Here is a 27,774-nt window from a genome sequence, read left to right on the forward strand (position 1 = left end):
GTACACTGTACACAGAGAAAATGTTAATTATCATTTATATTCTTTTTTTTCATAAAGGTCAAAGCAGATGACTTTAAGGTGTAATAACTTTTTATTGATGATAATCAAAAGGAAGCAAACAGACAATAGAAATGTGATTAGCCATATAAAGGCAAAGACTATATAAACAGAGTCTTTACAATCAAGGAAGAAAGTATCATCATCAGTTTTCAAACAAAGTGTTACGACTATCCCCAATCCCCCACTACAAGATAAGAATCCAAACACAGCCATCTCATGGCCCTGGAATCTTATGGGCCTCCGAGGATCAAAGTTCCCCTACCTTATTTTTAGGAAGCTTGGAACAATAGAGCAAGGATCACAGAGAAATACAATAAGTAAGAAACAGTACTGCACTTGGCAGTTATATTCAAGAACAACCAAACCACTGTACACTTCCCCCTCCGTATTCGCGGGGGTTCGAGGCAGAGCTGGCCCGCGAATATGAAAAAAATGCAAATAATATTTAGGCCAGTTGTGCCCCCTAACTCCCACTTCCCCTGGCTATTTTAAGCCCTGAAAGCCCCCCTTAAGCATTACCTGGTGGTCTAATGGGTTTTCAGGCAGGAGCGATCTTCCCACGCTCCTGCCCCGTGCAGATCGCTCACAGGAAATGACTGCCTTGAGCTCCCGTAGTCACTCGAGCCATTTCCTGTGAGAGATCTGCACGGGGCAGGAGCATGGGAAGATCGCTCCTGCCCTGAAAACCCGCTAGAGTACCAGATAAGGCCTAAGGTGTGTGGGTGTGTGTGCAGGGTGGGGGGCTTTCAGGGCTTAAAATAGCCTGAAAAATTAAAATGGGTTTTTGTGTTTAAAACCACTAATAACCGAATCCATATATATGGAATTCACAAATACGGACGGGGAAGTGTACTTTGTAACAACTATAGAAAATAGAAACAAAATAGTACAATGCATCCAAATAGAAACAGCTCCACCCTCCCCACCCCCACCCCTTACCTACTGCCCCCAGAGTAGATGCAGGATGACTCTCAAATCATATGAGTACTGTGACGGGGCTGAGGAATTTGTTTAGCGAAGATATGAAGACTACCACCCAAGTGGAGAAAGCCTCGGCCAAGGTTAGACAAATGCTGGGTTGCATCCAGAGAAGTTTTGTCAGCCGAAAGCCTGAAATCATAATGTCATTGTACAGGTCCATGGTGAGACCTCATTTGGAGTACTGTGTTCAGTTTTGGAGGCCACATTATCAAAAGGATGTGAAAAGAATGGAGCCGGTTCAACGAATATGCCACTAAAATGGTCTCAGGCTCAAGGATCTCCCATATGAAAAATGTCTAAGCAGGCTGCAGTTATATTCTCTCGATGAACGCAGAGAGACGGGAGACATGATAGAGACGTTCAAATATATTACAGGCCGTACCGAGGTGGAGGAAGATATCCTTGTTCTTACGGATCCTACGGCAATAAGAGGGCATCTGCTCAAACTCAAGGGAGGGAGATTTCATGGTGATATCAGGAAGTACTTCTTCATTGAAAGGGTGGTTGATCGTTGGAATGGCCTTCCACGCCAGGTAATTGTGGCCAGCAATGTGCTCGACTTCAAGAAACGATGGGATAAAAATGTGGACTCACTTAAGGGAATTGCTTAGAGAGAGTGTTCTCTTAAGTGGAGGGTTCTTTTAAGGGAATTGTTCTTTAAAGGGGAAGGTTCTTAAGGGGAGGGTTCTTTTAAGGGGAGGGTTCTTTAAAGGGGAGGATTCTTTTGAGTGGGCTAACCCAGAAGCATTCCCTCTGATGTCACAACGTCAGAGAGAAGGCTTTCCAATCAGCCACAGGAGGTGCATAGGAGCCGCTGCCCGCGGCTTTGAGCAAACACTGCAGCAAGACAGAGGAGGGAGTCGGCAAGAAGGTAAACACCCATGGCATAGAAGGGAGGGAGAAGGACGTGTTGGGACTTGAGAGGGAGGGAGCACAAACAGGACAAATAATGGAAGGAAGGAATGAGGGGCATGAACTTAGGACCTGAACGAAGGGAAAGAGGGAGGGGAGCATAAGCCATAAGATGGAAGAATGGAGGGAGTGAGGAAAAGAGATGCAGAGGTGAGGGAGAGAATAGAAAGGGAGAATTGGGTGTCTGACTAGGGAAAGAGATGGTGCACATGTGGAGATTAAAAAAAAGAGGAGAACTGTTGGGCAGAGAGAGGAGGGAGGGAGAGAGAAAGAATTACTGGACATGGTGGTGGGAGAGGAGTGAGGTAGAGATGCATGGTCGCAGAGAGAAGGGGAGAACATAAGAACATAAGAACATAAGAACATAAGCAATGCCTCTGCTGGGTCAGACCTGAGGTCCATCATGCCCAGCAGTCCGCTCACGCAGCGGCCCAACAGGTCCAGGACCTGTGCAGAAATCCTCTATTTATACCCCTCTATCCTCTTTTCCAGCAGGAAACCGTCCAATCCTTTCTTAAATCCCAGTACCGTACTCTGCCCTATTACATTCTCTGGAAGCGCATTCCAGGTGTCCACCACACGTTGGGTAAACATACCGGGCCGAGGAAGCCTCCTGGACTTTTTTTTTTTAAAGTACAGAGGGGGAGGGTATTAAAAGAAGTGCTAGATTGGGCGTGGGGAGGGGGGATAGCTTATGGAGCCAGAAACAGAGGATAGAGAGAGATAGTTGGCAATGGTGTGAAGAGAGAGAAGTTGGATCTGGGGTGGTGTGGAGGAAAAGGGAAAGAGATACTTGAAGGGAGAACTGTTGGGAAGAGAAAGGGAGAAATGGTGGACCTGGGGAAGGGAGGCAGGCAGGCAGGGGGAGAGATGGGATAGGGATCAGTTGGGAAGAGAAAGGGAGTGAAGTTGGATGGAAGGGATGGAAGAGATGGAGGGAGGGAGAAATGTTAGGCCTGTTATGGAAGACAGAGAGATGCAGCATCTCTCTCCTTTTTTCTCCTCCATTTCATTGTTCATCATCATGGGGGAAGGAAAGAAGAAAAACAGAAAAGAAAGGGAGCAAAATGTTGGATCATGAGGATAAAGGAGTAGAGATGGACCCATGGGAGGGCAGGAGGGAAGAGAGCTGACACCCGGGGCCCATCATTTTTTGACATCCCCCTCCATCTGTATGAAAAACATGATTTTTAGTAACAATCCACATGTCACACAAGAGTGTACCTAGGAAAAAGCAGCATCTTACATACTGCAGTGAGCAGTACATCAATACATCCATTGTAAAACTAAACAAGCCAGACTAGTACAGATCAATCCTACACAGTCAATCCGAACATAAAACCATGTCTTTTAGAACACAGAGAACCCAGAAAACACCTTCACCTAGTATGGAATATGTAATCACAAACTAACCCCTCCCCTTTTACAAAACTGTAATGTGTTTTTTAGCTACGGTAGTAATAGCTCAGACGCTCATAGAATTCTGAGCATCAGAGCTGTTACCACCACGGCCAATGCTAAAAAAACACTCTACAGTTTTGTAAAAGGGAAGATCAAATAGTTTAACTGAAGCACCAAGAAACTGGACTCTGCATACAATGCAACACCACAGAATCAGCAATACATCTCCCCTAAAGCAAAAAAATAAATAAATATAATTTTTTTCTACCTTGTCTTCTCTGGTTTCTGCTTTTCTCATCTTCTTATCACTCTCTTCCTTTCATCCACTGTCTACCCTCTCTCTGCCCCTTCTATATGGTATCTTCTCTCCTTCTATTCCTCTTCCAGAAACATTATGCCTCCCTCTTCTATCTCTCCCTTCCCTCCCATTGGTCTGGCATCCATCTTCTTCCCTTTCCTCCTCCAATGGCCTGGCATCTCTCTCCTCTTCTTCCCTCCCCCCACCCCCATGGTATGGCATTTCACTCTCTCCTCTCACTTCCCCCACTTCTATCAACATCTGCTCCCTTTCTTTCCCTCCAGCCCAATTTCATGCAGTATCCTTCCCCCTTATGTCTCTTTCTCCTTTCCCTGCACACCAATTCCATCAGCATCTGCCCCCTTTCTCACCCTTCACACCCTTCCATACCACTCTGACCCCCTTTCTCACCCTTCAGCACCTTTCCATACCACCCTGACCTTTTTCTCACCCTTCACCAGCCTTCAATACCACCCTGATGCCCTTTCTCTCCCTCCACCACCCTGACCCCCTTTCTCACCCTTCACCATGCTTCCATACCACCCTGACCCATCTTTTTTTCCTTCCACCACCCTGCCATGCTCCTTTCTCTCTCCATCCAAATCAGCAAGGTCCCGCGATGACTGCTTCTACTGACTCTGCTTCAGAAGAGGTAAGTGATGTCGGATGGGGGTGGGCCAGCAGATGCAGGGAGTTATGGCAAGGTCCCGCGATGACTGCGGCTGCCGGTCCACCCCCTCTGATGTCACTAGACGCAGTCATCGTGGGACCTTCCAGCACTTCAGCACAGCTGCCGACTCTGCTCCGGAATAAGTACGGCAGCCTTGCTGAAGCACAGGAGGTTCCGGACCTGGCCTGCTGTGCACCCCCCTTGGGCTGGCAACTGGGGCGGTCCACACCCCCCTTGATATGCCACTGACAGGGAGTTATAGCCTGACCAGAGGAGAGAGGGAGAGGGATTTTGAAAGTGGTGAGCCATGTTGGATGAGGTCAAAAGGTAGATGACAAGATGAGTTAGAGAGTAGTGAGTACAGTGGTAGAAATGTGGTAATGGGGAGTAGATAGCAGGAAATAGGAGACTGGGAAAGGAGTGGGATGGGAAATGGGAGAGCTAGGGACTGAGAGAAGATGGAGATTTGAGAGGTAGCTGAACATTTAAAAAGAAGAAGGGTGAGAAAAAAGGCAAGATTTGAGTAGACAGAGACAAAAAAGAAAAGAAAAAGTTAAGAAAGCTGAAAAGGAAAAATCAATACGTTGGAGACAGGCATAAGAAGTAAATGGAATGAAAGAAGAGGAGAAAAAATTGGACAGCAGACACTGGAAAGAGAATTAGTTGAAGACAGACAAAAAGCAGAAAGAGAAACTGGGACCAATATGATGGAAAAACAAAACATCCAGACAACAAGGTAGAAAAAAATTGTTTTATTTTGAATTTATTAACTGGAATATGTTAGCTTTGGGATATATGCATCACAATTATTTTTGTATTCAGTGGCATAGTTATATACAGCTGATTTGCGGGAGAACTGAAGCCCAAAATTAGTGGATGGGCACCAAAGTTTCTCCCAGCCTGAGTGCAATTTATAAATACTTGAGCTAGTGGGAATTTCCAAGCCCTGCCAATCGAAGACATCTTCCTCCAGTCTGGCAACTTAAAATCTCCAAGCTTTGCAGCCAATGGCAAAGGGAAGGCAGCAGCTCTGCAATATTGCTACCAGGTGCAGAACTTGGGAAGTTGGAGGGGGAGGAGGTGGCCATCAGTTGGTGAGGCTTGGGGGTCCCTACTAGCTACAGTAGGAAAGATGTGCATTTTGAGGGAGCCTAAGCTCAAAGTGGGAGGCCCAAAAAAGCAGTAATATTTACCCTGACTTAACGATCCTCCATGTGCGCTGCTGACAGCTGATTCAGCATCCCCGCTCTGATGAGGCTCACCTCTGAAGAGGCTCACCGTAGCTGTAATAGAAGTGAATGAGAGAAGCAGGAAAGCGCATCCCTACTCATCAGAATGGGGATGTGGAAGCCTTTGGCTGCTCCCACTGTCAGCGGTGCACATGGAGGATCACTCAATCAGGTTAAGTATTACTGCTTTTTTGGGTTCCTCTCCACAGAGTCCCTTTAATGAAGGTTTATTATTAGACTAGTCTTTAAACCTGTTACATTAATGGGTGCTAGAATAGATGTGTCTGTCAGTCTGTCTTTCTTTCTCTCTCTCTCTCTCTCCTTGGCCGCTTTCTGTCTTTCTTTCTTTCTGTCTCTCTCTCCTTGGCTACTGTCTGTCTGTCTTTCTTTCTGTTTGTCTCTCCTTGGCTATCCACCACCACCCCTTGCCTGCTCCTCCTGTCCAGCAGTAGCCCTTCTCCCTTCCTTTTACCTCCCCCATGTCTAGCAGCAACCCTTCCCTGCTTCCCCTGTACTACAGTAACCCTTCTCCCTTCCTTTTACCTCCCCACTGTCCAGCAGCACTCCTTCCCTGCTCCCCCTGTCCAGCAGCAGCCCTTCTCCCTTCCTTTTACCTCCCCCGTGTCCAGTAGCATCCTTTCCCTGCTCCCCCTGTCCAGCAGCAGCCCTTCTCCCTTCCTTTTACCTCCCCCCTGTCCAGCAGTAGCGGTGTAGTAAAATTTTTTCATTACCTGCTCCCCCTGTACAGCATCTGCTAGGCCGTGAAGCCTCGAGCCTTTTGCTAGGCCAGCCCGACTCACAATATCAAAGTGGGCTGGCCTAGTAAATGTTCCGCGGCTGCTTGAGGAGACCATGGCTGCTGCCGCTCTTGGTCCGGGAGTGAGAAGAAGAGGCGTCCCAGCAGCGGCAGGAAGTCAGCCAGCATCGGAGATGGAAGAAGAGGCATCCCGGCAGTCAAGAGGAAGTTGTGGAAAGCGCCGCACATGCTGCAAACTGCTACAGACTGCACGCGTGCATGCGGTGCACACGTTGCACACTGTAGTACTGTACCATGTCTCTGCCATGGAGCTATGGATCACGGAGGCAGGGATAACGGCGTGTCAACTGCGCATGTGCGGTAAGGGTTTTATTATCATTGATATGTACATCTTCTGTATTAGTAATTGCAAAGATAAATAAAAGATATAAGTAATAAGGAACTAATGGTTAGGATTTACTAACACTGTAGCCTACAATTGTATTTTATTTTTTTATTTTTAATAGTTTTTAAGTTTATTTAAAAATCTAATATAATAAAATGGTAGGCCGCGCATGCGCACTAAAAAAAATGTGTTCCCTGATCTGTTGCGAAAATACGACTGCGCATGCGCAGCCCCGGCGGCGGCTTTCAAATTTAAAAAAAAAAATTACACAGCAGCGAGAGAGGAGCTGCGACGACTTTCAACGATGAAGAAGCTGCAGCTCGGGAAGTCGGGGCCTCCCCCGCCACGTACAACCTGCTCCCTCTTCTGCAGCTCAGGCACCACAGAAGCTGTGAAAATGCGCAACCCGGTCCCCGCGTCTGCCTACCCTTCCCCCCAACACAGCACATTTGCCCCCCCCTCTCCAGAACGAATCAAGAAATGGAGCTGAGCCACCCTCCGCAACAGACCAGAGGAGTCCTTTGCCGCTCACCACCCTTCCCTTGCCGCTGACCCGACTACCTACCCGGCAATTTAAGCAGCAATCTTCACACGCTGCTTCGGGCCCGAAGCAGCGTGTGAACACTGCTGCACAGGCTGCTTGAATGGGAGCAGGAAGAGGTGATGATGGACAGGGGGGGGGAAAGGAAGGGAGGCCTATTGTTGGACAGGGGGAGCAGGAAGAGGTGCTGATGGACGGGGGGGGGAATGAAGGGAGGCCTACTGCTCGACAGAGGGAGAAGGAAGAGGTGCTGATGGACAGGGGGAAGGTAAAACAAAGGGAGAAGGACTGCTGCTGGATAAGGGGAGCTTGAATGGGTGGTGGTGGACAGGGGGGAAAAATGAAGGGAGGCCTAATGCTGGACAGGGGGAGCAGGAAGAGGTGCTGATGGACAGGGGGAAAAATGAAGGGAGGCCTACTGCTGGACAGGGGGAGCAGGAAGAGATGCTGATGGACAGGGGGAAAAAATGAAGGGAGGCCTACTGCTGGACAGGGGGAGCAGGAAGAGGTGATGATGGACAGGGGGGGAAAAAGGAAGGGATGCCTATTGGACAGGGGGAGCAGGAAGAGGTACTGATGGACAGGGGGGAGGTAAAACAAAGGGAGAAGGGCTGCTGCTGGATAAGGGGAGCAATGAATGGGTGGTGGTAGACACAGGGGAGGTAAAAAGAAGGGAGAATGGACAGGAAAAAGTGGCTAAGGAGACAGAGAGAGAAAGAAATAAAGATAGACACACACATATATTCTAGCACTCGAGGGAAGAAAATGCTGCACAGGGAAGTAGGGAGGGGGGAAATGCTGATGCACAAGGAAATGGAGGAGGAGGGAATGCTGATATGGCTACTGTACAGGAAAGTAGACAAGGGGAGATAAATGCTGCATAGGGGGCAGAAAGAGAGACAAATAGAAAGAAAAACAAATAATAGGAGGGAGGGAGACAGAAAGAAAAGAAGAAAGACACAAGGGCAGGGAGTGAGACAGAAAGAAAGAAAGACAGACATACATATATTCTAGCACCCGTTAATGTAACTGGTTTAAAGACTAGTATATATATATTTTCCTTTTAGGAACATAGTTATTTTCACTGTATGTTTTAAAAATTTTGTGAACCGCTCTGTTATTATATAAGGACATAAGAACATAAGAATAGCCTTACAGGGTCCATCAAGCCCTGTAGCCCATTCTCACAGTGGCGAAAACCCAACGAGTAGCAACATTTTAAACTAAAGTAAACTAAAGCTTACCGGGTCATCAACCAAAGGAAGCTCATCACAGTTTACAACAATTAAGTAAAAACTGAAGAAAATAAAAAAACAAAAATTTGAAAAGAGATTAATGTTTAGCAAATAGAAAAGTGATATTTATTCTCCTGGACACTTCATCATCCAGATACTTAATCACCTGTACATTTCTTCACGGAGACACTTAATCATCTGGACACGTAATCTCAGGAGCAGCTCATCACAGGGCCATTTTATCACCTGGACATTTTACCACTGACATTTCATCATTGAGACACTTCATCTCAGTGACATTCCATCACCATGACACTTCATCATTGTGACTGGGACACTCTATCACTGGGACACTCTATCACTGGGACATTTTATCACAGGGATATTCCATCACTGGGACACTTCATCACTGAGACATTCCATCACTGGGACATTCCATCACTGGGACACTTCATCACTGGGACATTCCGTCACTGGGACACTTCATCACTGGGACATTCTATCACTGGGACACTCCATCACTAGGACACTTCATCACTTGGACATTCTATCACTGGGACACTTCATCACTTGGATACTTCATCACTGGGGCATTCTATCACTGGGACATTCCATCACTGGGACATTCTGTCACCTGGGATGTTTCATCACCGGGACACATCCCAATATGAATAATACCCTGGTTTATATTGGAAGCCATTGTAATTTCTGGTAAAAAATGGAAAGATGATCATATTTCTTCAGATTAAATATCAGATGCACTGCAGAATTATGGATTATTTTTAACTTTTGGAATTTTTTATAGGACCTCCGCTAAGTATATTATATTGCAATAATGTAGGATACTTAATAAAAGAGATTGCACCAACAGCTGAAATGGATAAAGTTCAAAATAAGTATGAATTCCATAGCATTACAAATCCTTTTTAAACTAAAAAGTCTACTTGTGATTTTTTAATTAAATTTCAATTTAATTGGACCCCTAAAAATTTTTTTGTCGCTCATAGGAATATAATGGGCATCTTAGCAGTTAGCATATGCTAATCATTAGCATGCAGTAATGCAGTTACTGTACAAAATTGGCTAGCACTCATTGATGAATTCCCCCTTAAACTACCAAAAAATAGATCAGAACTGGAAACAATTTTGGGGGGCAATTTTAATTTTTTTTTTTTATTTCCACTGTTAGAAACCAAAACACTAATGTTCAGATGCATTCATATTACATATTGTGACCAGACAGGCTCTGCGCCTGCCAGCGTCCCAGTTAAGTCAGAAGGTAAAGTAAAGGGGAAACCCAGGAAGGGAGTTTACAAGATCCGTCCTGGCCCTAATGATGATTGTTTCCCCGGCAACCACCAGAGGGAGCCTGAGCTTGCTGAAAAGGTAGTAGGTAGTGAGTATTTGGGTCACCACCGGAGGAGCCCAAGAGCTACCTTGTTCCCTGCTGACTCAGCAAGGTTAGGGCGTGTCCCTAGGATAGAAAAGCCAGCAGTTGGGAACAAATAGGGAGGCAAGCTAGGGAGAAGGTTTAGGCCTTTTCTCCTTGAGGATCTCCCTGGGCCAAACAGGAGTGACCAAGCCACACCTATGGAAGTAGAGGAAGCTGGAGATGCCCTGAATGAACCTTTGTCTGACATAGAGCTTCCTATGGAGATACAAGAATCTTTGCCTACAGATTTGGAGGATTCTGTTGAAGCCATGGAGGTTGGTTTATCCACCAGCCACAAGCAGTAAACTACAAACAGTGAGTTTTGTTTTGTAACTGTTTGGTTTTTGGGACTGTTTTGTTTGAGCTTTACTATTTTGTTTTTTTCCTTTGTGAAGCTGGAAGTGTCTCTGGGGAGAGAATTTGCTGTCACCCAGGGAGGGAATTTTGAAAGCCTTTGAAAAGCTTTTTCTTGCAAACCTAAGACACTCTCCTAATCCTAGCAGAACTGTAAATTGCTGCTAGAGGCTTTACCTGTGAAAGTGTGAACTGTTTGAAAGTGATACACAGGACTGGAGTTTGATTTTGAACCTGATTTAGAATACAGGGTGTGCTGGCTCTGGGGAGAGCCTTGACTCAAATAATACTGACTGTGTTTAAAGACAAGGTAAGGTGGGATTTTCTTTTTGTCTACATTGTTTCTTTGCCTGCTTGTGAGTTTTGCCTGAAGCATTATTATCCTAATTTGAGGCATCCTGACATATTTTTATTGACCAAGTAAAAGTGAAGTATTTTGCATTTACCCTTTCTTGGTGTTTGATTTTTGATTATTGTGAGTTTCACTGGTGTGTAAATCCGTTCCTGCAGGGTGACTCCAGGCCGGGTCACACACTGCTGTACTTACTAGGTTTAGCCACTAGAGGTGCCGTTGAGTTCCAGTCCGGAACAGCGGCTTGGCTACAATATCTATTTTAACAACCTAGCATAACCATAAACACCACATATTAATAGTCAGAAGTATCCTCTTCTCCACCCCTCCCTATTCTCCATGGTTTAAATAGTGATGGAGTTGAGTTCATGATTCTAAAACTTTGCCTTTCTCATGGCTATCAATGGTCCTAGAAGGAATAACTTCCAAAGTCTCTTACCAACCCTCCAGCAATAGAGGAGCCACATATTTCCATTGGCCATAGATTTCTATTCCCCCTCACAGCCAAGTAACAGAGTAACTCTTGTTTATCGTACATAGTAGTTGTACTATAATTCCTTAATCTGCCTCACCCCAATACTTTCTGAACCTGTCCTATGATTTTCTTCCAGAAGAAACCTACTATGGCACACTCCTAAAATATAACGTGCCTGGTATTCCACATTCACCCTCTCTTAGGATTCCACTAGGCAGCCTGGCTGAACATTGTGAAGATGCTCCGGAGTTATATACCATTGCATTAATATTTTTAAAGTAGATTCTTTGATACCTGCTGCAATTGAAAATATATGAGCTCCTGCTATAATTATCTCCCATTCTTTACATCAAAAGTTTCCCCCTAGATCTTTTCCCCATGTTTCACATGTAATCCAATGTAGTAAATTTCCCTTTTTTTAAAGTAACATACAAACCTGTGAAATCAGGCTGCAGTCAGTGGCATACCCAGACCTACTATTTTAGGTGGGCCCTTCTAACAACCCTCCCCCCCCCCCCCACACACACACACACTTAGCTCAGCATTTCTTCTGTTCTTCCACACACCACCACACTCCCAAAGACCAGCATCTGTGCTCTCTCCAAATCTAATCCAATCCTTCCCTAGTGTACCTCAGAGGCATCCCAATGGCTGCAGCAACATCTTTGTTTGCGCCAGTCCGTACAGGCTGCTGCATCCTGCCCTTGCTGCCGTTACTTCCTGTTTCCTCACTGGTGGGAATTCTATGAGTATCAGAGCTTTTACCGCAGCAGCCTGCGATAAAAAGCCCTAATGTAGCTTGATAAAAGTAGGCCTAAGTAAATGTAACTACTTATTGTCCTTAAGTATGTTTTTTAATTTTACTTGTACAGAAGTACAGAATAACATTTGCTACTTTTACTGAAGTAATAATTTCACCAATTTTTATTTCTTTTACCTATTTGATGCTTGCAGTAAAAAGTAAAAATAGAAGTGAGGTGTAAATGACGATTCCTTGGTAAACCAAATGAAACACCAAAACTGGGAACAGGATTTTGCTATTGCAAACTTTATCATGCAAACAGTGGATGCTCTCATCTTAAATTTTGTTATTCAGTGACTATAGCCTATGAGAACAATGGGTTTGTTGATCTGATTACTGGTCTCCAGCCAAACAAAACAATGATAATTTGGATCAGTAAATAGCAAAGGCATCATACGAAATGACCTCACAGATAAAAACTGGGACATATTCCTGATTACTAAAATCTGGCTTAAAGACAATGATGAAGTTACACTAGGTATATGTCCCTTAGGCTATTAAGCTTTAGCAGGCTCCCATACACACAAAAAAGGAGGACGAGTAACAGCAATTACCTGCCCATGACCAATGCATTACAGAGAAATGTATTTTGGTACTAGATCCCAATATGTGTCACATTAGGATAAAAACTTGTATTGAAAAATCTAGCACTGTAACTATGACATATTTAACCTGTAAACTGTACATTATGTATATTGGTATTAGATCCCTAGTGTGTGTCTAGTTAAGATAAAAACTTGTTTTAAAAAAATATGCACCTTTAAGGATAGCATGGCAAATTGTAACCTGGAAACTCTATATTTGTTGGTACTAGACTCCTAATTTGTGTCAAGTTAGGATACAGCCTTGTATTGTAAACATGTACTGTAATTGTGTCAAACTGTAACCTAACTATATAATAAGTATGTTTAACCTATTACCTGATCTGAGCTCTTTGGGGATAATGGGATAGAAAATGAATTAAATAAATAAATTTGAATTGACGCTAAAGTTGGAGCTAGTTGCAATTCTTGGTGAACACATAGGCCTCTACCACAACAGACTGATGGCCATCCGATGGAGAATTTTACATTGGGGTGACTATCCACTAGGAAGTCTGCATGTCTGGCCCCAAGACTGAAGGGTCCCCATACATTTGATGTATTTGCATCAGTTCTTGAAGATCTTTAGAATTGGTCATCAGATGAAAACCTGTTAGAACAACTAAAGACAATGATTCCAACTTTGTGAACATCTTTTTTGTAATTGACAAGCATGATGATGATAATGAAGATAGTAACCTAGAATATGATGGCAGGTAAAGTCCCGAATGGTCCATCCAGTCTGCCCAATCTGATTCAATTTAAATTTTTTAAATTTTTTTCTTCTTAGCTATTTCTGGGCAAGAATCCAAAGCTCTACCTGGTACTGTGCTTGGGTTCCAACTGTCGAAATCTCCTTTAAAACCTACTCTAGCCCATCTAAACCCTCCCAGCCATTGAAGCCCTCTCCAGCCCATCATCCCCCAAATGGCCATATACAGACACAGACCATGCAAGTCTGCCCAGAACTCGCCTTAGTTCAATTTTTAATATTATTTTCTGATTCTAGATCCTCTATGATCATCCCACGCTTCTTTGAACTCAGTCACAGTTTTACTCTCCACCACCTCTCTCGGGAGCGCATTCCAGGCATCCACCACCCTCTCCGTAAAGTAGAATTTCCTAACATTGCTCTTGAATCTACCACCCCTCAACCTCAAATTATGTCCTCTGGTTTTACCATTTTCCTTTCTCTGGGAAAGATTTTGTTCTACGTTAATACCCTTCATGTATTTGAATGTCTGAATCATATCTCCCCTGTCCCTCCTTTACTCTAGGGCAATGGTCTCAAACTCAAACCTTTGCGGGGCCACATTTTGGATTTGTAGGTACTTGGAGGGCCGCAGAAAAAAATAGTTAATGTCTTATTAAAGAAATGACAATTTTGCATGAGGTTAAACTCTTTATAGTTTATAAAACTTTCCTTTAACAGTTTTACCTCCTGTAAAATTGTCATTTCTTTAATAAGACATTAACTATTTTTTCTGCGGCCCTCCAAGTACTCTATTTTTTCTGCAGCACTCACATTTAAAGTTTAATATCTTTTCTTTCTCAAAACTGGCACATTTCTATTACTAAATTGAAAATAAAATCATTTTCCTACCTTTGTTTGGTAATTTCATCAGTCTCTGGTTGCACTTTATTCTTCTGACTGTGCATCCAATGTTTCTTCTCTTCTTTCAGCCTCCTGTATGCTTCCTCTCTTCCAGACCTCATTCCCTCCCCCAACTTTTTCTTTCTTTTTCTATGTTTGTCTTTCTCTGATTCTTTGTCCCATTTTTTGCTTTGTTTCTGGCTCCTTGTCCCCCCCCCCCTATTTATTTTTTCCTTCTGGCTCCCTGCCCCCCCTTCTTTCTTTCTTCCTTCTGGCTCCCTGCCCCCCCTTCTTTCTTTCTTCCTTCCTGCCCTCCCCCATGCCACCGCTGCCGGGGAATAGGCTGCTGCTGCTGCTGCTGGCACCATCGGGAACAGGCCGAGATCTCCACGGGGCCGACCAACGTCAATTCTAACGTCGGAAAGGACGTTCCGGGCAGCCAGGCAGTGATTGGCTAGCCAGAACATCCTCTCGACGTCAGAATTGAGGTCGGCCGGCAAGAGAAGCAGGGAGCTTAAAGAGCATGGTGCCTGCAGTGAGGAGGGAAGGGAAGCAGTTGGGCACCCCTGCTCTAGACGATCCGCGAGCTGCACTCTATGAAGAACAGTGGAGGGTGACACGTTGTGCGGACCGCCCCCCCCCTTGGTACGCCACTGGAGCAGCAGCGTATCTGGCCGGCTCATTCCATTCAAAGCCGCGGGTGGTGGCTACTTGCGAGATCCGCGCCTGCGTCTGAAGCCTCTCTGATATTGTGATGTCAGAGAGGCTTCCGATGCAGGAGTGAATAGCGCAAGGAGCCGCCAACCCGCGGCTTTGAACGGAACGAACCGGCCAGACCCGCTGTTGCTCCAAAAGGAAGGGAATGATCCAGTCCAGACCGCGGGCCGCAAAAAAAACTTGGAGAGCCACATGTGGCCCGCGGGCCGCGTGTTTGAGACCGCTGCTCTAGGGCATGGGTAGGGAACTCTGGTCCTCAAGAGCCATATTCCAGTCAGGTTTTCAGGATTTCCCCAATGAATATGCATGAGATCTATTTGCATGCACTGCTTTCAATGCATATTCATTGGGGAAAACCTGAAAATCCGACTGGAATACGGCTCTCGAGGACCAGAGTTCCCTACCCCTGCTCTAGGGTATACATATTCAGGGCTTCCAGTCTCTCCTCATACGTCTTTTGGCGCAAGCCTCCTATCATTTTCGTCGCCCTCATCTGGACCGCTTCAAATCTTCTTACGTCCTTCACCAGATACGGTCTTCAAAACTAAACACAATACTCCAAGTGGGGCCTCACCAATGACCTGTACAGGGCATCAACACCTTCTTCCTTCTACTGGCTATGCCTCTCTTTATACAGCCCAGCATCCTTCTGGCAGCAGCCACTACCTTGTCACACTGTTTTTTTGCCTTTAGATGAAGATTAAGATGCAAGTGATTAATTAGACAGTACTGCTTTTAATATAGATAATGTTGATGATGTATTCTTTGCTATAGGAAAGTCCAATTTTCAGACACAGATTCCCTTGATCAATATTTGCAGAACCACTCAAAAGACTCAGTAATATTGCAGCCTAGCCTGATCTGAAGGAACTTTATATCAGACTGATCAATTTATTTCCTGCTAATGCAATTTTTGAACACATTTTTAGCTGTACAGGATTAATGAGTGATAGTCATTTTCATACGAACATAAGAATAACCTCACTGGATCAGACCAATGGTCCATAAAGCCCAGTAGCCCGTTCTCACGGTGGTCAATCCAGGTCCCTAGTACCTGGCCAAAACCCAAGGAGTAGCGACATTCCAATTTACCGATCCTGGGCAAGAAGTGGCTTCTCCCATGTCTGTGTCAATAGCAAAGTATGGACTTTTCCGTCAGGAAATTGTCCAAACCTTTCTTAAAACCAGCTAAGCTATCCACTCTTACCACAATCTCTGGCAATGCATTCCAGAGCTTAACTATTCTCTCAGTGAAAAAAAATCAGCACTAAAAGCAAAGTGAATTGAATGGTAGAACAATAAAGTTGGGATAAAAATGTTAATAGTTGCTTTCAATGTAGTTACGATACTTTTACTTATTTATAAATGATTTGGAAATTAGAACGATGAGTGAGGTGATTAAATTTGCAGATGACACTAAACTGTTCAAACCTTAGAAAATTGGAAGACTGGCTGTCCAATATGCAGATGAAATGTAATGTGGACAAGTGCAAAGTGATGCATATTGGGAAGAATAACCCAAATCACAGTTATTTTAATGCCCAAGAAAAGGATCTGGGTGTCATTGTAGACAATACAATGAAACCTTCCATCTAATCTGCGGCGGCTGCCAAAAAAGCAAACAGGATGCTAGGAATTATTGAAAAATGGATGATTAACAAGCCTAAAAAAATGTTATAATGCCCCTTTATTAATCCATGGTGTGACCTCATCTGGAATATTGCATTCAGTTCTGGTCTCCTTATCTCAAGAAAAATATAGCGGCACTAGAAAAGGTTCAAAGAAGAGCGACCAAGATGGGAAAGGGAATGGAACTCCTCTCGTATGAGGAAAGACTAAAACGGTTAGGGCTCTTCAGCTTGGAAAAGAGATGGCTGAGGGGAGATATGATTGACGTCTACAAAATCCTGAGTGGACTAGAATGGGTACAAATGGATCAATTTTTCACTCCATCAAAAATTACAAAGACTCATGGGACACTCAATAAAGTTGTTTTTTTTCATTCAGAGAATAGTTAAGCTCTGAAACGCATTGCCAGAGGTTATGGCAAGAGTGGATAGCGTAGCTGGTTTTAAGAAGGGTTTGGACAATTTCCTGGAGGAAAAGTCCATAGTCTGTTATTGAGAAAGACATGGGGCAAGCCACTGCATGCCCTGGATTGGTATCATGGAATGTTGCTACTTCTTGGGTATTGGCCAGGTACTAGGGACCTGGATTGGTCACCGTGAGAAGAGGCTACTAGGTTGATAGACCTTTGGTCTGACCCAGTAAGGCTATTCTTATGTTCTTATGATTCTTGTGAAAGGTAGGTGCTGCAAATATAGGCCTTTAGAACTGTCCTACATTTCTGACACCTATGTTTTATGCAGCCATGATTCTGCAAATGGCGCCATTGCGTGATTGACACATGAACGGCACCATATTTGGAAGGGCCATCCAATAACAACACCTTTTGCAGAATCCAGCCCTAACAGCCTAATTCTATATCTAATAGTCAAATTTGCATGCACAAATATGGGCCCGTAGCCATTTTGCATGAGCAGTGTGATTAACGAACCAAATTGCACCAATAATTGGAAGCTAATAATCAATTACTGGCGCTGATTGGCATTATTTGAAATTTGCATATTTAGATGCCAAGATCCCACACAGATCTAAGAAGGGGGCACAGCCCTGGGAGGGGCATGGGAAGATCGAGGGCATTCCTGGAATTTATATTCAGTTTTATAGAATAAGGGAGATCTGTGTGTAATTTAGGTGCAAAAATTTGCACCAATTCTGAGCACTGTTTGATGAATAGCACCTAGCATGAAATTTTATCAGTTCCAATTTTTTTGCCACCATATACAGTATAGAATTTTGGCCTGAATGTGTGGAAATTCACTTTAGTGTTCATTCTTTATTTGTTCAAATCAAATATACACTCTGGAAATCCTATAAATGGCACTTAAAATTTGGTCAGCAGAACAAGTATTAAACCTAACAAAATGAACCCACACCAAGGGCAGGATTAACCAAGAGGCCAAGTAGGCAGGTGCCTAGGGTCTGAAATGGTCAGGGGGGCCCGATGAAGGAGGGCATCAACATTGTTTTTTCCAAACGTCGATGGGACCCTCCAGCATCGATCGGCAATGCGGGCCCCCCCCCCCCGATCGGCAACGCGGACTCCACCCCATCGGCAGCGCAGCCCCCCCCCCCCCAATCGACGGAAAGTAAGACAAGCAAGCAACGCAGGTAAGAAAGGCAACGGGAACTGTAATTGTGCAAGCGGTGCTGCTTGCCCAAAGCTTCCCTCTGACGCAGCTTCCTGTTTCCGCCTGGGCGCATGGTGGGATGGGGCGGGACGGGGCAGGGGGCCAAGTGTACTTGTGTGCCTAGGGGCCCTCGACAAATTAATCTTGCCCTGCCCACACCCTTCTAGTGTTCACAGGGCTAGATTCACTAAGCAAACTGATCATGTACTGATTGGTTTGTGACCCCTTTGCGACCCGATTTCCCTCTGACCCGATTCATTAACCTGTGTTCCAATCATCCTCTGATCCGTGCTTGCAAATGAGGGGGAATGACATTCAAATGATGGCAGGCAGCGATTCACAAACAAAAACCCTGCAACACTGACTGGGCTGGCTAATCACAAACAAGCAACTGCTGAGGACCAGTCACTCAGGTCCTTTCCAACTGCCCACCCTGCTCTCTGCCCTGTTTTTCTGTTCTCTGCCCCGAACTCCTGCTTTCAGCCCTAATCTCCTGCCTGCCCCAAACTCCTGCAGCCCCGATCTCCTGCCTGCCCCAAACTCCTGCAGCCCCGACTCTCCTGCCTTCCGATCTCCTGCCTGCCCTGAACTCCTGCAGCCCCGATTCTCCTGCCTGCCCCAAACTCTGCAGCCCTGACTCTCCCGCCTGCCCTGATCTCCTGCTGCCCCGATCTCCTGCCTCCACTGAACTCCTGCCTATCCCAAACTCCTGCAGCCCCGACTCTCCCACCCTTCCCCGCAGTGCAAGCCCATGGTTTTAACCCATGGGCTCAAAGGGGGTTAAAACCACGGGCTCACAAAAAAAGTTTCAAACAGTTTTTAAAAAATTATCTGCCGTGCTCAGAGGGCCAGTGCATGCGCAGACCATCTACAGATGGTCTGCATAGGCATTGGGATCGCTATAGAGCAAACCGGGCAGGCAGTTGGGGGCGTGATTCCGATCGCCCTCATTCATGAATCAGCCTCCTGGACACTGATCAGATCGGAACCCTCATGGATCTGATCCGATCGGTGCCCTTAGTAAATCTAGCCTATAGTATTAATGTACCCTTCTAGTCAAAACAGCAATACTGAAATAAACAGCAGCTTTCATTCAATTTCCTGAAGTTGGAGATATGTTGAGGAGGTGTTTAAAAAGGTTGACTAGAGGCTGATTACCTATATAACTACCGAAGATAAGTTCCTTATTTTATTTACGCTGATGATTTGATCCTGTACTGTATGCTCTGCATTAGTTGGACTAACTTGTTATGTACCAGATGAACTCACTTGTTTGGCACCTATTTTGGGGAAAGAGAATTCCCTGCAGCCCCTGCTTATCTGGCTAATAGTTTTACCATAGCTACGCACAAATGCAGTAGAAAAACTCATGCTCTGTTCAATTTCCCTTTTGTAAAAGGTTGTAAAAGCAAGAAATTCCTAAATCACTCTTTAGCATCTCAGGCAGCTTCTCATGAAAAATAATTTTGATCATTGTTGCTCACAGCTGTTTCTTACAGACATTTTAGAAAACAGCTAAAAACCTATCTTTTCTCCAAATACCTGACTAGCTGACTCATTCAAATATACGATTATGTGTAATGTTTATAATCTTTTGTAAACCGCGTAGAACTTTTTGGTAACACGGTCTATAAGTATAATGTTATGTTATTTGTGACTCTGTGAAAGAAGACTAACCAAATGAAAGATTACTTTCATTAAATGAAGGAAGATTATCTGTTCAGAAAGAAAATTAATAATTGTAGGAAGATTACATGATTAGTAAGAAGACTAGCTATATGATCTAATGATTGATTAAATAACTAGAGGGGGAGGTTTTTATGCCAATAACTGGAGCTAGCGGAGTGCTATGAGCAGAGCTTTCGGGGGGAAAGGAACAGCAGAATTTCTCAAGCTGAAGGAGAAATTTATTTCTAAATTTGAATCATCTCCTAAATTTTATGTTCGTGCACCAGGGAGAGTCAACTTAACAGAAGAACACATACACATGTGGCTATGCTGTACTTCCTATGGCTATAGAACAAGATATACTTGTGGCTGTTGAACCTTTGAAAACGCAAGTTGTATAATTAGCTAATACAAATCCCTTGTACTCTTCAGCAACAGTTTCACTATCCTCCGAGGAAGGCTTGTTTTGGCTGAAATGCTCCTGACAAAGCGGAGCGTCGGGTGTTGGAATGTTGGAACTGGCGCACAGTTTCTTCTGTTATATACCAAAAGTTCTTTCTAGTTAGACACAAATAGAGTCCATGTATAAGGGTGGGATTGAGGTTTGACGAAATAGATTATATGGCAATTGATATATCCAGGATAAGGATCTGAAATAACATATATGTTATAAGAGGTTCTATGTACTGAGCTGTTAAGCCTTTATATCAGGGGTAGGGAACTCCGGTCCTCGAGAGCCGTATTCCAGTCGGGTTTTCAGGATTTCCCCAATGAATATACATTGAAAGCAGTGCATGCAAATAGATCTCATGCATATTCATTGGGGAAATCCTGAAAACCCGACTGGAATATGGCTCTCGAGGACCAGAGTTCCCTACCTCTGCTCTATATGATACTTCAACCTCCTAGTGAATTCGTTATTTGGGAAAGTTTTCTCCAAATTAGGGCATCTGTACTAACGGTTTGAGAAGGATGTCATTTATACTGTATTAATCTATGCATAAGTTGATACACGTTTATGTCTAATTAAAGATTTTGTAAACTAATAATTTTTTGTGATCCAAAGAAACCCCTTTTTTGATGATGCAATAACTGGAGCTATCCCACCTAAATAACAGGTTGATGTTTCTCTGTATGAGATATATGACTTCAATATTGGAGGCTTTTCTTACTCTCTATAAACACAGTATATAAAATACGTATAAAATAAATAAGAAAAGAAAGATTAAAAAGATATAAGTATACATTAAGCTTATCATATTATGTCTTGTGTGGGTTCATTTTGTTAGGTTTAATACCCAAAATATGGTGACGACAGCAATTCTATAAAGAGCACACACCCTTTACAGCAGTGTCTCACAATCTTCCAGAAACCATGGCACACTAAACCCAGCGTCTGCATTCTGTCTCTGTTAACGGCCTAAAGACATCACTCCTCCTGAAGAAGCCTTACCGGCGAAACTCAGGCATTGAGTTGAGGAGCTTAGTCATCACATACAGGAGTCGTTTGACTCCTGTTTCAGCACTACTTCACTATTTTGAAAATGATTTTCATCACCCTTCATGTGACCTAATTTTCTGCAGAGCCACAACAACAAACCATCATCTAAGATAAGTGTTACATTCTATTTATCTTTTTTCAACGTTTGATCATAGCATTGATTGTTCCTTCTATGAATGGGGACTGAAAAGTGATATGATGGTCCCTCTCTGATCTCTATGTGGCTCGCATGCAAGAGATATGACACTGAGCACCTTTCAATTTATATAAATTATATATTTATATTCACTTTTATATATAATATATTTTATAGACTTATTGATCTTTACATTTATAAAACTTTTTTAGTATTTGGAAAGAAGCTGGTAATATTTGTTTGGAACACTAAACCCTATGCCACGGATGGAGGACATCCAGAAATGCGCAGACATCAATGCGATGACATCACGCACATGTGTGACATCATCACATCAACATTTGTGCATGTGCAAAAGCCCTCCTGATGGAGCCCTGACTATCAGTGTGTGTGGGGGTGTGGGGGGGAGGCGTGTAAAGAAGGAGAGGCGCTGGCGCCAGCTGACTGTGAGGAGCACATCCTGTAGGCATATTATTATTATTATTATTATAAAGTCATGCTTAGTGATAATTTTCATGCCTAAATTTTGGCACCAGACTTACACCTACTGAAACCTGTTGCAAACACCGGCACCCAAGTGAGGCACAGAGGCAGTATTCTGTAAGAATGCACATAAAGTTTTGAAATGCTCCTGATGTGACCATGCCCTTCCTATTAGAGAATGACACGGGGACAAATTTTTCCCCATCCCTGCGAGAACTCATTTTCCCATCCTGTCTTGGTGAGTTCTTGTCCTGTCCATGCCCCATCCCTGCAAGCTCTGTCCTCATCTGCACAAGCCTCAAACACTTTAAAGTCATAAGTAGCAACATTCTAGAGCTCAGATTGTGATGTCATAATGCCTCATTCCACCAATGCCTAAGCTCCGTCCTCATCTGCACAAGCCTCAAACACTTTAAAATCATAAGTGTTCAAGGCTTATGCATTTAAGGCAGAGATTATAGGAATGGGACAGGGTCAGCGACAAAACTCATGAGGACGGGATGGAGAAATTGAGTTTCTGTGGGGACGGAGAAAAATTTGTCCCCGTGTCATTCACTACTTCTTATATCCACCCCCCCCCCTTTTGAGTTACATGCTATGAAAGTCAGGCGCCATGCCTTATAGCCAGATGTGAGCACACATTTTAATGAATGCCAATTAACTTCAATAATTGGCTGTTAGAACCAAACTATTGATGTTATTTGGACAGTTAGCCAATTGCTTTGTATGCACATCTTAGAAGCATGCTCAAATTTTGGCATGCAAATCCAGGTGTTGAATCCAGGGGTCTGAATTGAGAACTAGCAAAAGAGATATAGAAATAAACTGAACCAGGGGTCAAATCTCTTTGTTGCTCTTTATGATCTTGGACCAATAAGCAATAAAATATGCCAATATTTAGGCGCTGAGATTGGTGTGCTTAGCTGATGTAGGCACCTAACTTAACTATTCAATTAGGCTTAATTGATGCTATTAATTAAAAAGCCCTTAAAAATTTGGGGGGGAGTACATGAGGCTATTTCTGTGATCCATCAAACTGTTTATCATCAAACACCATGGTATTTCTGTCAAGTTGTAGCAATCTATAAGCCATATAAATCTTTACGATTTGAAAACAAAAGATTATTAAAACCAAAAATGCAGGGCAACCATGCAGATACAAGATCAATGACATTCTGTATTGCTGGTGTCAAGATGTGGAATGCGTTGGTGGGTCAATTGCAACTGAGTGTTGACCAGCTCCAATTTAAGAAACAGCTAAAAACCTAGTTGTTTGTCACCACATTTGTGTGACTTATTAGTCATTATTTGAACAGAAGAGATTATTTAGCGTATACACTCAAATATAAACTGGGATTTGGGGGCCAAAATATTGGCTCAAAAATGGGGGTCCCGGTTTATATTTGAACCAACACCCCTCCCAGAATTATTGCAGGCCACGGCCACCACCACCGCAAAGGCTCTGCACCCTGTCCCCCCCTCCTTGACCTATCCTCATACTTCCTCTGCTGATCCCTGGTGGAGGTGCAGTAGGCAGGAGCAAACATTCGGAAGTCCTGTGCTAACCAGCTGCCGCAGATCAAGTTTCTTTGGCTGCTGAGCGGTAAGAGCAGAAGCGTGATTTGGCACTGCTGCTCGGTGCTGAGCAGCTTTCTTACTGTCTCCCGGGAAAAAGGGGGTCTCAGCTTATATTTGGATCGACTTATATTCGAGTATATAAGCTTTTTGTTTGTCGTTTATATTATGTTTGTTATTAACAGATGTGAACCGTTTAGTTCTTTAACAAGTATAGAAAACAGTTAAATACATAAATAATAAATAAAACAATTAAACAAATAATTAGCTGGTAGGCACCTAACACTTCGAGAGAAGGCACCTACCAGAAAGTAGGCATGGTTGGAGGTGGATTCTGGGTGAATTTTGGGCATGGTTTGACTTAGGTGCACTCATTTAGGCAAAGAAAATCTTGCATAAATGGAGTGCGCCTATGGTTTCAATGCCTACCGGGACCTGCTTTAGACACCACTAGGGGTGATTCTATAAACGGTGTGTAATTCATGAATGACACTTGTTCTCCTTGATACCTAGAAGTTAAGCACTTTTTATAAAATCAGGGCCTTGATGCAAGTCACTTAACCCTCAGTGACTCAGGTACAAACCTCACTTCTGGGGACAGGAAAATTATATTACATTACATTACATTAATGACTTCTATTCTGCCTGTACCTTGCAGTTCTGGGTGGATTACAAAAGAAACAGCTGGACATTTCCATGAGAATTACAGGATGATTGGAGAATTACAATTTAGGGTTTAGGATACAGTAAAGATGACTGGGCTATTCCAGTAGATTTACAATTTGGGGAGCTGTACAATTGGAAAATAGTGCAATACCTACAGTATACCTATAGTGCAATACCTACAGTACTTGGATGTAAGTTGCCTTAAACTTCTGAGAAAGGCATGAGCTTAATTGGATGCTCATCCCTAGTCACATGATGGTTTGGGTACCCTTTAGGAAGAACCAGTTTTCAAATTCCTCAATAATTTATTTATTTAAAACATTTATAGACTGCTTAATATCTAAGCAGTTTCCAACAACAAACATACATAACATTTCTAAGAAAACATATTAACAACAACAAAAACCTACAAATCTCTATTTTCTCATCATATATGGTGACTGAATATCAAGGCAGTTGCAAAAGAAGATAGCCTCCTTACAAATAGGTATCAACAAAAAGTTGTGTTTTAGTAACTTTTTAAAGTTAGCACAATTCGTACACAATCTTAAATGTCCAGGCAAATTATTTTATAAGTATACCCAGGTAAACAAGGTAAACAAAGGTAAACAAGGTAAACAAAGCATTGGGACCGGATAACCTACACCCCAGAATGCTCAGGGAGTTAAGGGAAGTCCTGGCAGAACCATTATCTGTTCTTTTCAATCTTTCCCTAAGCACAGGAAGGGTCCCCTTGGACTGGAAAACCGCCAACGTAATCCCACTCCACAAAAAGGGCTGCAGGACAGAGACAGCAAACTACAGACCAGTGAGTCTCACGTCTATAGTGTGTAAACTCATGGAAACATTGATCAAACAGAATCTTGACACAATCCTAGATGAAGAAAAACTGCGTGATCCACACCAACACGGGTTCACCCAGGGCAGATCCTGCCAATCTAATCTGATTAGCTTTTTTGACTGGGTTACTAGACAACTGGACGCCGGAGAGTCACTGGACGTGGTATATTTGGACTTCAGTAAAGCATTTGATAGCGTCCCTCATCGAAGATTACTGAACAAGCTGAAATCGATAGGATTAGGAGACACTCTAACTACATGGGTTGGGGATTGGCTGAGCGGTAGACTTCAGAAGGTGGTGGTGAATGGTACCCCATCCGAAGCATCGGACGTGATCAGTGGAGTGCCGCAGGGCTCGGTCCTGGGCCCGATTCTATTTAACTTATTCATAAGAGATATGACGCAAGGACTTAGAGGAAGGGTATCACTGTTCGCCGACGACGCCAAACTTTGCAACATAGTAGGCAAAAGCTTATTACCTGATAATATGACACACGACCTACTGTTGCTGGAACAATGGTCAACTACTTGGCAGCTAGGCTTCAATGCTAAAAAATGCAAGATAATGCATCTGGGTAAGAGAAACCCACGTAGAACTTATGTACTAAATGGTGAGACCTTGGTTAGGACCACGGCGGAACGCGACCTAGGGGTGATCATTAGTGAGGACATGAAGGTTGCCAATCAAGTGGAGAAGGCTTCCTCCAGGGCAAGACAAATGATGGGGTGTATCCGCAGAGGTTTCATCAGCAGGAGACCTGAAGTTATGATGCTGTTGTACAGAGCCATGGTGAGGCCTCACTTGGAGTACTGTGTTAAGTTTTGGAGACCACACTACCGAAAGGACGTGCTGAGGATCGAGTCGGTTCAGCGAACGGCCACCAGGATGGTCTTGGGGCTCAAGGATCTCACGTATGAAGAAAGATTAAAAAAATTGCGGCTGTACTCACTTGAGGAAAGAAGAGAACGGGGAGATATGATTGAAACATATACCGTATTTGCCGGCGTATAAGACGACTTTTCAGTACCTTAAAATCCTCCCCAAAGTCGGGGGTCGTCTTATACGCCGGGTACTGTTTACATGCAGTGGCGTACCAAGGGGGGGCGGAGGGGGCAGTGCGCCCCGGGTGCCAGCCCTAAGGGGGTGCTCCCGGCCTTGCCGTTCAATCCCCCCCCACCCCCGAAGGACCGCTCGCCCCACTGACCTTCCTGCACCACCTGTGAAGCAGTCCGCAGCAGGATCGCGAAGTCAGCGTCAGCGATCCCGCCCCTCCTCTGACGTCAGAGGAGGGGCGGGACCGTGGTGCAGGAAGCAGCGCAGGGATCGCTGACGCTGACTTCGCGATCCTGCTGTGACTGCTTCATAGGTGGTGCGGGGAGGCCAGGGGGGCGAGCGGTCCTTCGGGGTGGGTCGGGGCATCAGGCCTTCAGGGTGGGGTGGGCGGGCAGGCAGGCAGGCTTTCAAGGGGGAGGGGGTGACAGGCAGGCAGGCAGGCCTTCAAGGGGGGACAGGCCTTCGGGGGGTGCAGGCCTTCGGGGGGTGCAGACCTTCAAGGGGGGGACAGGCAGGCAGAAGGTTGTGCAGAAGGTGTGCGGAAGAAGGGGTAGTCTTATACGGCGAGTATATAACAAACTCTATATTTTAACTGTAAAAGTTGGGGGGTCGTCTTATACGCCCAGTCGTCTTATACGCCGGCAAATACGGTAAGTACATCACGGGACACATCGAGTCAGAAGATGATATCTTCTGGCTCATGGGACCCTCGACCACCAGAGGGCATCCGCTGAAAATCAGGGGAGGGAAGTTTCATGGCGACTCCAGGAAGTACTTCTTCACCGAAAGAGTAGTGGATCATTGGAACAGACTCCCACTCCAGGTGATAAAGGCCAGCAGCGTGACGGATTTTAAGAGAAAATGGGATACTCACGTGGGATCTTTAAGGGAGTAAATTCAGGGGAGGGGATACTTGGAATGGGCAGACTTGGTGGGCTATAGCCCGTTTCTGCCGCTTTTTTCTATGTTTCTATGTTTCTACCCCAGCAATGCAGAACATTCTAGTTTTTGAAAATACATATCATATACTCCTTCCTTAATCGGTTAGTCTCATGGCTCCCTTAGATCTCAATATCCTGCTAGGTCTATAAATCTCCCACAATGCACCAAACCAAGCTGGTGCCGATCTATACAGAATCTGGTGGATCAAGGTCATAACTTCGTACTGTACTTTCTGATTAATTGGTGGCCAATGAAGTTTGTTTCAAGACTGGTGAGACGTAGTACGGAGTAGGTATTTCCTAACAGAAAAGGTTGATTCAGCTTTCCCTTGCACATAGAGTTTCTCCTTTCTCTAGGTGAAATATGCACAAATCTGGTGATCCTGAGTCCTCCTTTAGGAATCCTGTGCTTAAGCATGCTTGAACTTCTACAGCCAGATTCACATATGAACAATGGTCCATAAAGCCCAGTAGCCTGTTCTCACGTTAGTCAATCTAGGTCCCTAGTACCTGGCCAAAACCCAAGGAGTAGCAACATTCCATGCACCTGAGCAAGGGCAAGCAGTGGCTTCCTGCCATGTCTTTCTCAATAACAGGCTATGGACTTTTCCTCCAGGAACTTGTCCAAACGTTTCTTAAACCAGCTACGCTATCTGCTCTTACCAGAACCTCTGGCAATGCGTTCCTGAGCTTAACTATTCTCTGAGCAAAAATAACATTTCCTCCTATTGGTTTTAAACATATTTCACTGCATCTTCATCGAGTGTTCCCTAGTCTTAATCTTGATTAACCCAAAGTATCTCTCAGAGAGCTTTTATGTGCCAGAAAATAATGCGCTCAGTTGTCACAGTAATACTCTATGAGTTACAAGTACAGTGTA

Source organism: Geotrypetes seraphini, chromosome 9, assembly GCF_902459505.1.
Source record: "Geotrypetes seraphini chromosome 9, aGeoSer1.1, whole genome shotgun sequence".
Lineage (NCBI taxonomy): Eukaryota > Metazoa > Chordata > Amphibia > Gymnophiona > Dermophiidae > Geotrypetes > Geotrypetes seraphini.